Raw genomic sequence first — 17,016 nt, forward strand, 5'->3', positions numbered from 1 at the left:
TGGAGATTCAAAATAGTATTGAAAGTAGCCTCATGAAAGCATGTATGTTCACCTTCCTAAGTTGCAGGTTGTGAGCATTATGTAACCATTTAGACAGTCCTTAAGGGAGGCCTGGAGGTCAATGGTATCTCTCTGGAAGCCCATGGTCAAGAAGAGATCTTTTCATCCTGCAAGGTCTAGACAAAGCTTACTCAAGTACTGTTGGTTCCTAGTACTGTTGGTTCCACTAGCACTTGGTATATTTTCCTAGTACTGTTGGTTCCACTAGCACTTGGTATATCTCACTACATGGACCAGAACCTGACTATTACATTTTTGTGTGTTTTTAATCCATAATTGATTCATCTGTGTTAATTTGGGCCCAAGGTTACAATCCTGGAGACCAGCAACCAGTCCTTGTGCCTCTTCTGAGTCTGACTAAAATATGCTTATTAGCTTGATTCACCTGTAGATATGGCTTTAAATGATGAGAGAAGAACAGGACTGAAAAACATCCTGGATTGACTAATATCTCCCTCCTTCTGCCTTTCCCACCCCCTACCACACACATGTGGAAGGAACTGGGTCTCACAGTCAGAGAACTCTTAGGCCTTACCTATACTCCTTCTCATAGAGTACAAAAGTGAGACAGAAAAACAATGCGGAAGTTACAGCTGTGTTGCCCCACCCCCAACCTATTCCTGGCATCTATTCTTATCTGTTTTACCTTGACCAGGCAGGAAATATATGCTTCTGGCCCCACTGAGGAAAGAAAACTAAAAAAAAAAAATCCCTCCCCTATCTCTGCTCCCTCTTGTTTCCAGGTCGCTTTAAGACAACCTGCCTTTGGACTGAATCCACATCTTCTGTCTTTTTAAACTGTGTTTGCTGTAATGGCCTGAATTTCTAAATGTAGTGAACCCTAGAATTTGCTTTCACCAAATTCTAGCTGAAAGATAAAGAGTGAGAGAAAGAGAGAGAGAGAGAAGTTGATTGAGAGAGATCTCAAAGACAACAGACCACACGCAGGAAAATGAAAAGAGAATAAGAAAAAAATATCATAAAAGAATGGCTGCAAGTTTTTTGTTTGAGGATTTTGTAAAAGATTTTTAAAGCCAAGAATAAGGCAAGGTAGAAAATTACATGGAAACACCGTATAACTGAAGAAAGGAAAGGGACAAATACAATTGTTCCTTCTCTGGTTTTTCTCAATACTGAAAAGGAAAGGAAAAAAACCCTGAATGAGAAAAGCAGAATTATTCTGAAAACCTCTCATGATATAAAATCAGTTGGTGAGGAGTATAACTAGCTTGGAGCTAGGAAAAAAATCATTTCTGAAGTGCATGTTTAGAGAGTGGTTTCTTTAATGCAATAAAAATGGAAAAGAATTTGGGGGCGGGGTGGGGGAAAGCCTTGCAGCAGCAGTCACTGCTTCTGTCTTGAGGCTCTGGGCTAAGAGGCCTCGGCCCATCCTTTCAGCAACCTATTATCGGTTTCGCTCCTCCACATTCTTCTCCAGCAACCTTATCAGACACAAGCATCGCCTCAGATGCTGCCGACTGGAGTCTTGTAATTGTCCTCGGTTAGAGCTCAATAGCACCTTGAACCATCAGAGCAATCTCAGCTTTTAAGAAAAGGTCTCCACAAGGAGATGCGGTGAGAGAATTTGCCTGTGGCTATGTGAGTTCTTTAATAGCGAACTCTCCTCTGCTAGCCCCGCTGCTGGGCCTGTGGAGAGATGAGAAGTCTTTTTATTTATCACAGGACTCTTCTGCGTGTCTGTTAGGCAATGATCATATTATTTATTACCAGGTGTGTGGTGCTATTGGGGGCAGGGTGGGAAATGATTTCTTTAATGGGCCTTCGGCAGACACCCGGGCCCAGGAGATCAAGCTGGGGAAGGGGAGGAAGAAAATTCAAAGACACGAGAGGACCAGAAGGGGTTCTGTGGCTGCTTAAAGGTGATATGTAAAAGCCTGCACAGAAAACATAATTTATAGCAAATATACATTATTATACATTATGATTATCATAATCAGGTGTTAATTCAGGTGTAAAAGAGGAGGACGAATGATGTTCTTCAAAATGTGTCTACATATAATCATGTCACCTAAGCCTTGCAGAAAATTTAAGGAAGGCTTTGAACTTTTAGCATCTCTGTTCTGTTTCCTCCCCTCATTCCTCAACCCAACAAAGCAGGACTTTTCCTGCTAGAGAACTAGGAGGTCTAGACTGGGGTCCTGAGAACTAAATGTTCAAAAGTTGGGAAGACCTGGAGCTCAGGATGTGATGGGGAAATATCAAGTACTCTCCAGGCCAGGCGTTCTTAATTTAAACAAATCAGCCAATTTTCTCCTCCAATACATAAGTAATATCAACAGACTATAGAACATAGACTTTGGAATCTTGGAGAAAAAGATCTTGTCAGAATTCTTTCCAAATGTGAAAGTCGATCAGGTTTGATGGAATCTTCGATTAGCAGAGTTCTCTGGGCAGACCAAGGGATAGGCAGCAGGTAGGTGGCGAGTTTTAGATGAAGCTGCCAGGGCAGTTTCTGCTTCTGCTTGTTCTATGTTAATTATCTGGTCCTCCAGACACTGTTTCCTCCCAAATGCCCACCTCTTCCCAGTCCCCAACTGGAAAGGACAACTGAGTCAAGGAAGTCCTTACTGAAAACCATGTCATCCGTCCATGGGAATCAAATACAACAGATCTTCTAAAGTGAAGGAGACGCTTCCTCCCGCCATCCAACCTCTCACCCCTATCCCAAATGGTCCAGCTAGAAGATATGAATCTCAGGACAAGATTAAGCTGCAAAGTACAGATGCCCAACTATAGTGACATTAATAAGATAAGGATTTAGTCTTCCATGTGAAATCTGGAGGTTGACATGTAGGACTATTGTTGCTGATGCTTTGCAAACCTTAGAGCATGGTTTCTGGCTTCAGGTTTGCCTCATGGTCTCAAAATGATTACTGTGGCTCTGGCAATCACATCAGAGTTCCAGGCAGGAAGCAAGAAGAAGGAAGAAAGAGCAGGAGAAGAGGGAAAGAAAAAGTAAAGGGGTAAAAAGGGCATATAAAAAGTAACCTGCGTAGCCAGTCAGCACTCTTTTTTTAAGTCACTTCCCTAGAAGCACACAACTCAGCTTTCATTGCTCAGTGAATCTTGTCCCAGCAAGAAGACACCTCATTTACCAGAACATCACATGGCCACTCCTATCCATTAAGGAGTTAGGAAGTGTGTTTCATTTTGTTTTCAAGTAGGGCATACCATTAGCCCCAACAAAACCAATTTTCTAGTAAGTTAGATGGGAAGAGTGGATATTAGGAATAACTAACCACTGGCCATAACACAGAGATCCTGGCCCTGATGAACAAGTATAGAACAGGAGATCTAGAAACTAAAGGCTCCTTACTGGATGAGGAAGACCATCTCTTCCAGGAGATGCAAAACATCTTGGCTACCCCAGGCCTAAGGTTGCTGGTGGAAGGTCCTCTAAGGGTAAGGTCAGAGCTCCATGATAGAAAAAAACAGTAGACCCTTGAGTTCTTCTTGGCGCCAATCACACCCAGTGAGGCCTCTTTCTCGCGCCTGTGTTACATGTGCATCTAATCTAACTAAACCTGTCCAGCCTCACTGTGTATAGTCTCCCTGGCACTGACCATCTGGTCATCACAGGACCTGCCCTGCTACACCGGCCCACGCTCATGCAGTTTGACCATTTCTTCTAAAACAATGAGGCTTGAGAGCCCCTCCCTGGCCACATTATACTCCCAATTCTCTTTCAGCTGTTTCACTTAAGGGCCCGGCCTGTCTTAGCTCTGTACCTATCAGGCTTCAGCGGTCTCCCGCATCTCATCTGTGGGATTTGCTGCTATTTACATTCTAGACTAAAATGCGGTTTCCAGAACTGTATTGCTAACTCTACTTTCTGTGTCAGAACCCTCACTTCACCCAAGAGCCCCCATCTCATCCCGCCGTGCCTGGGTCTTCTTCTGGTCTCTGTCTGAGCTTCCTCCCCAGTGTCTGCCCCATGCCTCCACCTGGTCAGAACCAGCCCCTGAGGCGGAGGCTCTCTGGGCTCTCCTGTTCATCAGAACAGAAGTGTCTGTGATCCTCCTCACTGACTGTCCCCAGACTCTAAATACCATGCCTTCCCGCTGGCTTGTGTGAAACTCGAGAGGTCTGCCCCTGGCCTGGGGAGCCATTGCTGCGTGCCTTTAAGTCCCTCTAAAGCCACACTCTGGTCAGATTCTTTTATATTACTGACTGAGGGACTCTTTTCTACCTGTCTGCTCCATTGTGATATGTCTTCTAAGACGTCCCTAGGACCTGGCCCATCCCAGCCTGGTAGTCACTTTTTAAAAAAATTAATTAATTAACTAATCAATTTTTGGCTGCTCCAGGTCTTAATTGTGACACATGAGATCATCAGTCCTTATTGCCATGAGATCTTTAGTTGCAGCATGCAAACTCCAGTTGCAACAAGTGGGATCTAATTCCCTGACCAGGAATTGAACCTGGGCTCCCTGCATTGGGAGTGCAGAATCTTAGCCACTGGACCACCAGGGAAAATCCCTGGTGAGTCACTTCCAATGGAAAAGCAGGCTCTGAAGGTTGGGGGGGATCAAAGGACAGTAGCTGCTGATCTGGGCCATTCTTGGCTGAAGCCACTTAGAGGTCAGCCATGCATATCCTGGTATCACCAAATGCCTGGACAGTCCTGTTAATTAGGGCCCTTACCTCTGAACTCTGGTGTGCACATGGCCCTACACTTGACAACTGTTCATTGCTGGTATCTCATTGTAATCATCCCAATTACCCTGTAAAACAGTGAAGTTGAAATAATTTCCTTCGATTTTCTTTGGTGTCAGAGACTTCCTAGTGCTTAGAAATCATCATAGTAATGTGAAAATAATAATATAATCATAATAATATTACAGACACTGGTCCCAGAGAGAGAAAAGTGGGGTCCCTAGCGAGTTGGAATTGGTGCCAACAATTTCTTTGTACATTATAATTTTAAAAGCTCTGCCCACAAAACCCTTGTGAACAAAGTGGAACAGTTTTCATTATCACTTTACAGAGGGTTTGCAAAGATTCCCAGAGGAGTTAAGAGCTCTATCACAAGTCACCGAACTTTAAAGCAGCAGGCCAGCTCTCAAGAGAAGCTATGGTTGTCAAGCTCACGGTTCTTTTCACTCTTCCAGGGGTGGTACACGTCGACCTCCAGGAGCTTCAGCACTAGGGTGATGGTACTCTGTGTCTTGATTCCTAAGAGGATAAAAGAGTGTTTTTGAACTGCAATCAAGAGTTGTCTACAGTTCCTCCAACACTTGGAGTGTTCTGGATCATTCTCATCAGGAAAGAGGCTATTGGGCTCCTAGGAAGAGGTCTGTTCTGATCTGATAGACCTCTGGTACCTATTCAGAAGAATATTAGGTGAGAATGTTTAATGCCCTCAGAAGTTGAAGTTGCTCAGAAATTGCTCAGAGGACCAGCAGTATATATAATCATATGACTTTGCATATCTATGAATAATAATAGAAGTTATCTTTTCCCCAAGTCCACCATCCCTAAATTATAAACTGAAAAAAAAGTCTCCACCACATCTGAGATTTTGTGTGATTACACCTGACTTAAGTTCTCTATAAGAAGTTAATACTTTAGACAAGTCTTTGAACTTGAAATATCCAAATTGTGCCTTTATATCTGTTTCATTGTTCACTAAATTTCCTGAGGAGACCAAGATTCTCTCTTTTGGCTGACAAAGTAGATAACATAGAATTGAGGATTAACTTGTCTAACACAGAAATCTGGAAAATGCGAAGAAAACTTAAGTATCAAATAGCATTATTATCTTCATGTAAAAGTAGTTATTAAGCTCTTACTTAAATATAATACCTTGCATGTGCATAGTACTTTACAAGACTCTTTCCATCCATTATCTTACCCAATCCTCTGCAAAATCTTAAAACATAGGTCAGTCTTATTAGCTCCATCTCCCTCACAGAGGAGGTAACTGAGACTCTAGGAGGTCATGAGTCATGCATCCAAAACTAGGCTTTAGCAGAAGTTAAGAACCAAACTGCACGTATGTGCAGAGGCAGTTTGTTCACCAACTCCTACGCTCTCCCCTTGACACTGAACTCCCTCTCTTGGGCTCCAGTGGAATCTTGGGACACATGGAAAAGCTCACCAAGGTAGCCACAATTTATTTATTTAATATACATATTTCTAAATATTTATTTATTTATTGGCTGTGCTGGGTCTTCATTGCTGCACATGGGCTTCCTCTTGTTGCAGCAAATGGGGTTGTGGTGTACAGGCTTCTCATTGCAGTGGCTTCTCTTGTTGTGGAGCACAGGCTCTAAGGCTTTAGTAGTTGCAGCTGTGGGCTCAGTAGTTGTGTCTCTTGGGCTTTAGAGGGCAGGCTTAATAGTTGTGACTCACAGGTTTAGTTGCCTCACAGCACGTGGGATCTTCCTAGAGCAGGGATTGAACTGGTGTCCCCTGTATTGCAAGATGGATTTTTAACCAGTAGACCACCAGGGAAGCCCTGATCAGCCACAGCCATGATTTAGAACTGTCATCGCCTGCTCGTCTGAGCCATTGTATCAGGAGAACTACCGATTCCAAAGGCAAAAGTGACAGTCCTATGTCCATTGGTGACCAGTTTTCAAGGTTTCCCTAGTTTACCTCCAGGATCTACCTGATGTGGTCCAAGGGTTCTCTTTCTACCCCAAAGGCATCCAATAAGTATTCAGCAGTGTTGACCTCTACACTTTTTCCTGCCCCTCTGACTTAAGAATGATGTAATCTAATTCATAATTGTAAATGCAGAAATTCAACAATTTAGGAATGCTCCACCACCTCCTTCAACTGCCTTTCTAAGGAAAGTGGCCCCCAAACAACTTGAGAGTTGTGACATGAAGGTAAAAACATGTGACCAGATGGCAGCTCCTTGTAGCCTGGTAGGATATTTCTTCAACAGACGTTCAGTGTGTTTCATCCATTGGAATGGAGAAGTTTTAAACAGTAGGTCCTGAGACTGGAACTCTATGATCCTGGTGAATGAAGAGCATCTCCACAGTTGCCACTCAATCATGAGAGCCCTCAGAATGCCTACCCTCAGAGGCCAAAGTGGTGTAAATGCCAAAAGAGGACTGACTCCATCGACAGCATTAGCTCAGTCTGGGGCCCAGCTTTACACATAGCATCACAATCCCAGAACCAGCACCAAGCAAGCAGGGTCCCATAGCTTAGTAGAAGGACCAGGAGTGGAATGGTGATTCTTTCCTGTTTTAATCCATTCTGGAAGTTTACTAGTCAGAGAACATGGGGCTAAGGTTGTGCCCACAAGCTTGGTGCCTATCACAGCTCTTCCCTCCAGGGTTGAGGGTTACATAAGAATGCCCACTGCCTGCCCCCTTCCTCTATCTTAGCCCCTTCCCAAGGATGGATTCTGTGCTGTGTTTTAATTTTCAATTTCACCTCAGTCATAGTCTGTCAGATGACCATTGACTCCAGGCCCACAGCTAAAACCAGATAATCCAAGTCCCAGGGCTCAAGACTCCAGCCTCATGGATTTAGGAAGCTTAAACAGAGTGGCTCAGATGGTAAAGAATCTGCCTCCAGTGTAGGAGAGCCAAGTGTGATCCCTCATTTGGGTTGGGAAAATCCCCTGGAGAAGGGAATGGCAACCCACTTCAGAATTCTTGCCTGGAAAATTCCATGGACAGAGGAGCCTGGCAGGCTATGGTCCATGGGGTCCCAAAGAATTGGACAGGGCTGAGCGATTAACACTTTACTTTCACTTTCGCATTTTAAACAGTAGAATTTCTAAACAGGCAACTCAAATCAGAAAAGTCAAACTGTAAAGTGAAGGCAGTCTAAGAAAAAAAAGCAGCAGGCAAACTGGAAAGTAAAGTTTAGGGGCCCAGAACAAATGGAGGTGGCAGGGGATGTCCAAGCATCAAGTGGGTGTGGAAAAGGTCATGATGCATTGGCAAGAGCCACAGGCCCTCAAAAGGAATCACTGGTGGCATGGTGGGGCTGGCTGGAGGCAGCTGTAAGCTATCGGTCTGTCCACTGTCCTCTGTCTGGTCCCTACTGTTGTTAATGGCCTTGATACACCTGTGATGATATCTGTAGTCACCTTGTGGCATTTCAGCCCCTACTCTCACTGCGTGGCAGTGCAATCTTTAACTCTCCTGGTAGAGCTGCTTCCTTCTCCCACCCCTTCACTCCTGTCCAGTGGACCCAGGGCTGTCACACTCATCAGTTGCCCTACTGGTGTCAGAGGACTGAGCAGTGAAGGTCACTGCACATCTCCTGACTCTTTTATTCCCAGATCCAGTTTCTTTTGACAGGGAGTCCTGCCACCTCCTGATTTATCTCCTCTCTGGATTCATGTAGGTCCACATCCTGAAGCACAGCTCTCTGAAAAGTCAAGCAAAGACTGAGCAAAATACCAACTTTGGGGGAGAACTACAAGAGATACCCCAACTCCCCCATCCATAGCCCATAGTAAACTTACATTTCTGAACATTCGAGGGCAATCACACAGAGCTCAGGTAAAATAAGCAATTTATGAAAATAGCATTGGTGCTTATTTGAAAAGACAGAACAAACATTTACTGGGTTCCCAAAAAGTTCCAGGTAACATGCTAGACACACTGGTTAGAGTTTATCATCTAATTCTTTTAAGGATCCTGTGACTTTGGACTGTGTTCCTCCAGTTGACAAATGAGGGAACTGAGGCTCAGAGAACTTGAATAATTTATGCCAGCTCAAAAAGCTAGAATGTAGCTGGAATTTATGCTAAGTTGGGCCTAACTTAAACACTTATGTATGTTCAGTGATTCTCTGTATTCTGTGATGAATATGTGTCAATTCCAAGTGGATGCTGTACCAATTACAGCCATCCATGTCTGTCTGCCTGCCTCTTTCACGCATTAGACTATAAACCACTGGCAGGCAGAGGTCTGTCTCATTGGCCTCTAGGCAATCTATATCTAGGATGAAGACAAGAATCTGGCAGCAGTGGAGCTTAGTAAATGTTGATTGATGTGTGACTCTCCACAGGAGACTGCATCTGTGTCCAGGAGGTGATATATCTTGTCCCTACTCTCAAGGAACCCCAAATCAGATCAAGGACAGGTGCATAAGAAGCTTAACAATTGCAGTTTAATCCCCAAGATCTGCAAAAGCCACCATGGAAAACACCTTTGGAAAGAATTGATTCTTTTTGCGCAACCTGCTTATTCTTGACAGACAATGACTCTTGTGTGCTGATGGTGGTTACCAAACACTTCTTTCCCTTTCACTAAATTTGTGAAAGATAAACATCTTATTAAGGTTCCAATGCTGCTCTTATGATTTTCCAGATTAACACAGAATAAACATGGCTGGCATTTAAGAAGTCTCTGCTTGCCTCAAGCACAGGAATATAGATATTTTGAATCTTTTCACTTTCAAAGAAGAACAATTCTTACATCCTACTCTAAAAAGTGAGATATAGCTTTCATCTTCACCTCCTGAATGAAAAATCTTCTTTCTTATAATAATGTCACCCTCTACTGAAAGTTTAGGATGTTGCTGTTCCTGTTTCTTAAAGGCAAGGTACTTGGCACTGAGAAAATACAATTACTAGTATTCATGCCCAGGAACAAATCTCTGTTTTTCTTAATCTCCCACCTCTGGGCTTAGAATAAAGTTGTACACATTTTATAAATGTAGTTAGCAGATTAATTCAGGAAACTATGTCCTCAGGAAAAACTATTGCCTGGCCTGAAAATGTGCAAATCAGAGTCTTTGAGCTCTGTGCAGAGCTAGCACCCACTGTTTCACTGCTAGAAATCAGGAAGTGGGAGCAGATTTGGTTTTTCTTCCACTCTATGTATCCAGTGCCTAGAACAACACCCAACATAAAGGATACAGCTCTTGAATGCTTGTGAAGTTTATAAGTGAATAAGAAATCAAATTTACAAGGATAGAAGATCTTTTTCCAAAAATAAAATTATTTCCATCTATTTTAGCCCAGACCACCCTGATAAAATACCACAGAATGGGTGGCCTAAATAATAGAAAGTTATTTTCTGAAAGTCTGATATCAAGCTGACATAATTGGTTCTGGTGAGACCCTTTTTCCTGGCTTGCAGATGGCTGTTTTCTCACTGTGTGCCTGTATGTTCTTTCCTCAGCCTCTTCTTCATCATAAAAAGCCACCAATCCCATCAAAGTAGGACTCCACCCTTATAACGGCATGCCTCCTTAATTATCTCCTTTAAAAAAAAAAGCCCTATCTCCAAACACAGTCACATTTAGGGCTTCAGTATGTGAACCGGGTGGGGACAGGGAGGGGGTGAAAGAAGGGTCACAATTTAATCCACAGCAACATTTCTTCTGTTTTCAGGCTCTGAGCCATTGTCTCTGCTGTGATCACTTACTAGATAGTAACCATAATCATTCTAAGACTCAATGTTCCAAGAGCCAAATCTGGCCTGCCACCTGTTTTTTGCATAGCCTGCAAGCTAAGGATGGATTAACATTTTTAAATGTTTGCCAAAAAAAATCTAAATTAGAATATTTCACAACATGTGAAAATTACATGCTATTCCCATTTCAGTGGCACATTCACTCATTTAAATATTGTTTGTAGCTGCTTCTGCACCATAATAGCAGATGGAGTAGTCAAGACACATCTGATGACCCACAAAGCCTGAAGTATTTACTATCTGGCCCCTAACACCAAAATTTATGGACCCTTGTTCTAGGCTAATGGTTCTCCGGGGAACTTCTTGGAAATTTAAATTATCTGGCTTCATCCACTGAATCAAATTGTGGATATAGAACTTAGCAATTTGAGTTTTAATCATCTTCCTGGTGATTCTGATGCACACTGGGGCTTGAGCAGCACTGGTCTAGACTCGTGAATCACATCCTGAGATAAACTGGTCTTTATTAAGCGCCCACTGGTCTTCTCACGTGGTTCAGTGGTAAAGAATATGCCTGCCAACGCAGGAGACACCGGCTCATCCCTGGATTGGGAAGATCCCCTGGAGAAGGAAATGGCAACGCACTCCAGTATGTTGCCTGGAAAATCCCATGGACAGAGGTGCCTGGCGGGTTACAGTCCGTGGGGTCGCAAAGAGTCCGTCATGACTGAGCACGCCAGGAAGCACCCACCGTGTGTCTGGAGCCAGGCTCACAGGTTGTGATTTGGTTCAACTAGCAAAAGACCATTAAAAAAAAAATAAAATAAAATAACGATGCTCGGGAAATCCCTTAGGAGTGGCGGTTGTTTCCATTGCAAAGTAGCCGCCTGTCGTAAAAGAAGTAGCATAAGGCGATTCCGAGCTTGATAGGCAAGCATCCCTGGCGGGGTTTCAGGCAAAATGAGTTCTTAAATATTTGATTTTCTCTCCAGTCACTGGCCGCTTTTCTATTTGGTTTGGGGCTGAAATAAGACAGCTTGTAAGTAACTGGAGAGGGTGTTTACCCAGTGAATTAGTTCGGCTTTCATTGTGCAAGGGATTAGCGCCAAGCAGTGGATGAGGCTCCGTTTCAGGTTAGAGGGGCTCGCCGTTTGCTAGCTCCAGGCCAGGACTAATTATCATAGGACTGAGGCCATTAAAGGGCTTAACTACCAGCGCCCCCTTCCAGGGCTGGATTAGCCGTTCGCCTGCAGCTTTTGGCCGATAACCATTCCCAGTTCCGTCCGCTCTCTGCCGTGATGCGAGCCGGAAAATGCGGTGGACTCACAGCTCGGAACTGCCAAGCACATGGGCGCCTGCCTGGAGAGCTCTGCTGCTTTGAGGAGTCAGGCATACACTTCTCCTCGGAGAGGACTGGAGGCCGCCTGAGGTTTCTCTCATATCGGGATGTTTCTGGGAAGATGGACAAGAGAGACTGGGCAAGAGAGGGTTGGGAATGAGGCTCCTGTCCTGCTCCGGGAAAGCCCGGGCGTTGTGCAGGGTACCAAGAGCCCGCCTGAGTGCGAAGCTGCACCGACTCCAGGACCCCCAGGACCTCGGGACAAACGAATGAGGGCATTCACCTGCACTACCCCAGCACCATCCCTCCCTTGCACTTTTTCTTTCAGAGTCAGAGGGGCAATCTGCACAATTGTGGGAGGAGCAGAGAAACAGAGTTTTGGGGGTGTTGTTTTTTTTTCTTTGCTCCCTCAGTGGAATCAGGCAAGTAAGTTATCTCCTGTCCCTAAATCTTGGCTCCTCATCTATAAAATCAGACTAAAGTAGTGCCTAGTCAAAAGAGCTCTTTGTGGGTTAAAGTATAAGGAGCACTGATTCATTTCAAGGCTCAGTATGTGAGTGCTCTTAGACTGATGAGCACCTTGAAAGAAAGAGCCCTTTCTCTCGTGAACCTGCAGTGAGGAAGAGCCCTTAAAGATTTTCTGGTTTTCAGCTTCCTCAATTTTCCAAAGTGAGAACTAGCTTAAATGCTAGTAACAACTGTAACATTCTTTGAAAAATCAAATAGAAATATGTGTGTGTGTGTGTGTTAGTCACTCAGTCGTGTCCAACTCTTTGTGACCCAATGGACTGTAACCAGCAAGGAAAACCCCATGGCGTTCTCCAGGCAAGAATACTGGAGTGGGTAGCCATTTCCTTCTCAGGATCTTCCCGAAACCCTGGGATCAAACCTGGGTCTCCCGCATTGCAGGCAGATTCTTTACCATCTGAACCATCGGGGAAGCCTAAATATGTATGGATCTCACCAAATATAAAAATAAATATGTGAAGTGATAAGTGTGTTAATTAACCTGATGAGAGGAATCTTTTCACAATATAGCCGTGTCTCAAACCATCATGACATACACTTTAAATATCTCACAACTTTATTTGTCAATTATACTTCAATAAAGCTGGAGGGGGGGGGAAGTGCATGAAAGGAGACACTATCCATCTGAAAGTAGTAATAAAACTGATGAATGGGAAAAAATATATATATATACACACACACACACATACATGTATAGGTGGATCCGAAGATCCCTCACATTCAGTGCATGGGCCCTCAAGGGTCCCAAGCCCATAGGTTTAGAAAGGCTCATATGTTCAACTCACCCACCTTGGCAGAAAGGTCAACTGCTGTTGGCACACCTCCAAAGCTGGGGCACCCCAACTTTCTACACAGATCAATTAATTTCAGCGATGTTCTGATGAAAGAAAATTCTTTTTAAAAACAGTGCATTTATGATAGTCACCAAAATAACAATGATTATTTCTGTTTGATGGGATCGTGAGTAATTTTTTTCAGATTTCTTATATATTTGCAAAAAGTCCTATATTTAATAGCCATGCATTGCAAAACATTAAACCAAATTTAAACAAAAATCATCATAGTCAATGAAGAGTCCGAAATGCAGTACTTGGATGCAATCTCAAAAATGACAGAAAGATCTCTGTTTGTTTCCACGGCAAACCATTCAATATCAGAGTAATCCAAATCTTTGCCAGTAATACTGAAGACTGAAGTTGAACAGTTCTATGAAGACCTACAAGACCTTTTAGAACTAACACCCAGAAAAGATGTCCTTTTCATTACAGGGGACTGGAATGCAAAAGTAGGAAGTCAAGAAAAACCTGGAGTAACAGGCAAATTTGGCCTTGGAGTACAGAATGAAGCAGGCCAAAGACTAATAGAATTTTGCCAAGAGAATGCACTGGTCATAGCAAACACCCTCTTCCAACAACACAAGAGAAGACTCTACACATGGACATCACCAGATGGTCAATACCAAAATCAGATTGATTATATTCTTTGCAGCCAAAGATGGAGAAGCTCTATACAGTCAGCAAAAACAAGACTGGGAGCTGACTCTGGCACAGACCATGAACTCCTTATTGCCAAATTCAGACTTAAATTGAAGAAAGTAGGGAAAACCACGAGACCATTCAGGTATGACCTAAATCAAATTCCTTATATTATACAGTGGATGTGACAAATAGATTCAAGGGATTAGATCTGATAGAGCGCCTGAAGAACTATGGACGGAGGTTCATAACATTGTAGAGGAGGCAGGGATCAAGACCATTTTCAAGAGGAAGAAATGCAAAAAGGCAAAATGGTTGTCTGAGGAGTCCTTACAAATAGTTGTGAAAAGAAGAGAAGCAAAAGACAAAGCAGAAAAGGAAAGATATACCCATCTGAATGCAGAGTTCCAAAGAATAGCAAGGAGAGATAAGAAAGCCTTCCTCAGTGATCAATGCAAAGAAATAGAGGAAAACAATAGAATTGGAAAGACTAGAGATCTCTTCAAGAACATTAGAGATACCAAGGGAACATTTCGTGCAAAGACAGGCACAATAAACTACAGAAATGGTATGGACATAACAGAAGCAGAAAATATTAAGAAAAGGTGGCAAGAATACACAGAAGAACTATACAAAAAAGGTCTTCATGACCCAGATAATCATGATGGTGTGATCACTCACCTGGAGCCAGACATCCTGGAATGTGAAGTCAAGTGGGCCTTAGGAAGCATCACTATGAATAAAGCTGGTGGATGTGATGGAATTCCAGTTGAGGTATTTCAAAGCCCAAAAGATGATGCTGTGAAAGTGCTACACTCAATATGCCAGCAAATTTGGAAAACTCAGCAGTGGCCACAGGACTGGAAAAGGTCAGTTTTCATTCCAATCCCAAAGAAAGGCAATGCCAAAGAATGCTTAAACTAGTGTACAATTGCACTCATCTTACACACTAGTAAAGTAATGTTCAAAATTCTTCTTGCCAGGCTTCAATAGTACATGAACCAACAACTTCCAGATGTTCAAGCTGGATTTAGAAAAGGCAGAGGAACCAGAGATTGAATTGCCAACATCCACTGGATCATAGAAAAAGCCAGAGAGTTCCAGAAAAACATCTATTTCTGCTTTATTGACTATACCAAAGCCTTTGACTGTGTGGATCACAACAAACTGTGGAAAATTCTGAAGGAGATGGGAATACCAGACCACCTGACCTGCCTCTTGAGAAGTCCGTATTCAGGTCAGGAAGCAGCATTTAGAACTGGACATAGAACAACAGACTGGTTCCAAATAGGAAAAGGAGTATGTCAAGGCTGTATATTGTCACCCTGCTTATTTAACTTATATGCAGAGTACATCATGAGAAATGCTGGACTGGATGAAGCACAAACTGGAATCAAGATTGCTGGGGGAAATATCAATAACCTCAGACATGCAGATGACACCACCCTTATGGCAGAAAGTGAAGAAGATCTAAAGAGCCTCTTGATGAAAGTAAAAGAAGAGAATGAAAAAATTGTCTTAAAGCTCAACATTCAGAAAACTAAGATTATGGCATCCAGTCCCATCACTTCATGGCAAATAGATGGGGAAACAGTGGAAACAGTGAGGGACTTTATTTTCTTGAGCTGCAAAATCACTGTTGATGGTGACTGCAGCCATTAAACTAAAAGACACTTGCTCCTTGGAAGAAAGTTATGACCAACCTAGACAGCATAGTAAAAAGCAGAGACATTATATTGCCAACAAAGGTCCATCTAGTCAAACCTATGGTTTTCCCAGTAGTTATGTATGGATTTGAAAGTTGGACTACAAAGAAAGCTGAGCACCGAAGAATTGGTGCTTTTGAACTGTGGTTTTGGAGAAGACCCTTGAGAGTCCCTTGGACTGCAGGAGATCCAACAAATCTATCCTAAATGAAATCTGTCCTTAATTATCATTTAAATGACTGATGCTGAAGCTGAAACTCCAATACTTTGGCCACCTGATTCGACAAACTGACTCATTTGAAAAAACCCTGATGCTGAGAAGAATTGGAGGCAGGAGGAGAAGGGGAAGACAGGATGAGATGGTTGGATGGCATCACCGGCTCAATGGACATGAGTTTGGGTAAACTCCAGGAGTTTGTGATAGACAGGGAGGCCTGCTGTGCTGCAGACCATGGGGTCACAAAGAGTCGGACACGACTAAGCGACTAACATTTTCACTCTCACTTTTCATAGTTTAATTGGCATTGTTATTATTATCATCCAATTCCTGTGGTGGTACAGAAAATAATAGTGTACCTTATAATCAAGCAATTTGAATTTGATGAAACTTTCCCATGACAAATACCAGGAAATGGTGCACAAAACATTCACTTCATTGTGCAGATGAGTTTGCAACAAAGAAAAACATCTAAATGCAAGAAACCAAAAAGAAAATTTAAATGAGATGGATTAGCAGGTAAATTTATGTTGGGTTTGACATGTTGAGAAATGAAGTGTTGATATTATGAAACTTGAAACTTGAGTTTGACCCAATAAGGGAACTTGAGATGAGACTCTGGTGCTATGTCCGATAGAGAGTTAGACCTAAGAACCTCTCATAAATTCAGGATCTGTAAATGGCTGCATTCTGAGGAAATCTGGAAAATAATGACTCACTGGCATAGAAAAGATGATAAAAATTTTTCTTTATCCACATGCTGGGAGTCAGGGACATGAAAATTCCAAAGCATGGGCTTAACCTTATGTGTCTATGGGATCTGAATTTATACTGTCAACATTTTCTTGGAACTGAGCCTAGAAATTGACATAGAAATTGCTCCTTTGGGACTCTTGAAAAAGGCAAATACAAAACCACTCTGGAGGAAAGTTCCCACAATGAAGGTCACATAGATTTCTCAAAGAAAAAAGAAGGTACCATATTGTAGATTGCATTATTACTTTCAGTTCTTTGCTTTTCCCTATTAATAGCCCCTTTATATTGTGAGTTTGCAGTTATTTCAGTTAAAGGTGGAATATATTTCTCCACCTCATTGATGTTGGGCTTGACCATATGGCTTACTTTGGCCAATGGATTATTAATTGACATGAATTAAGCAAAGGTTTGAAATGTACTTGACTAGTTGGGCTTGCTTTATGGCATTTCTACCATCATCATGAGGAAACCATCTCTTGGGTAATTGCTACCACTTCTTCAGCGCATGCCTCAAAATAAACAGATATGAAGCAGACATGAGCCCAACTTATAGCTAGAGCCTGAAACACCTGCA

General features: G+C 42.7%; 1 non-coding gene across 1 annotated transcript; it reads right to left on the reverse strand.

Annotated features, from left to right (window-relative positions):
• Window positions 1–4,481: 4,481 nt before the first annotated feature.
• Window positions 4,482–4,554, reverse strand: TRNAG-CCC (transfer RNA glycine (anticodon CCC)). The gene has a single exon. It is a non-coding gene; the product is annotated as a tRNA-Gly (tRNA).
• Between the last annotated feature and the right edge of the window lie 12,462 nt (window positions 4,555–17,016).

The sequence above is a fragment of the Muntiacus reevesi genome, chromosome 8, assembly GCF_963930625.1.
Source record: "Muntiacus reevesi chromosome 8, mMunRee1.1, whole genome shotgun sequence".
NCBI lineage: Eukaryota > Metazoa > Chordata > Mammalia > Artiodactyla > Cervidae > Muntiacus > Muntiacus reevesi.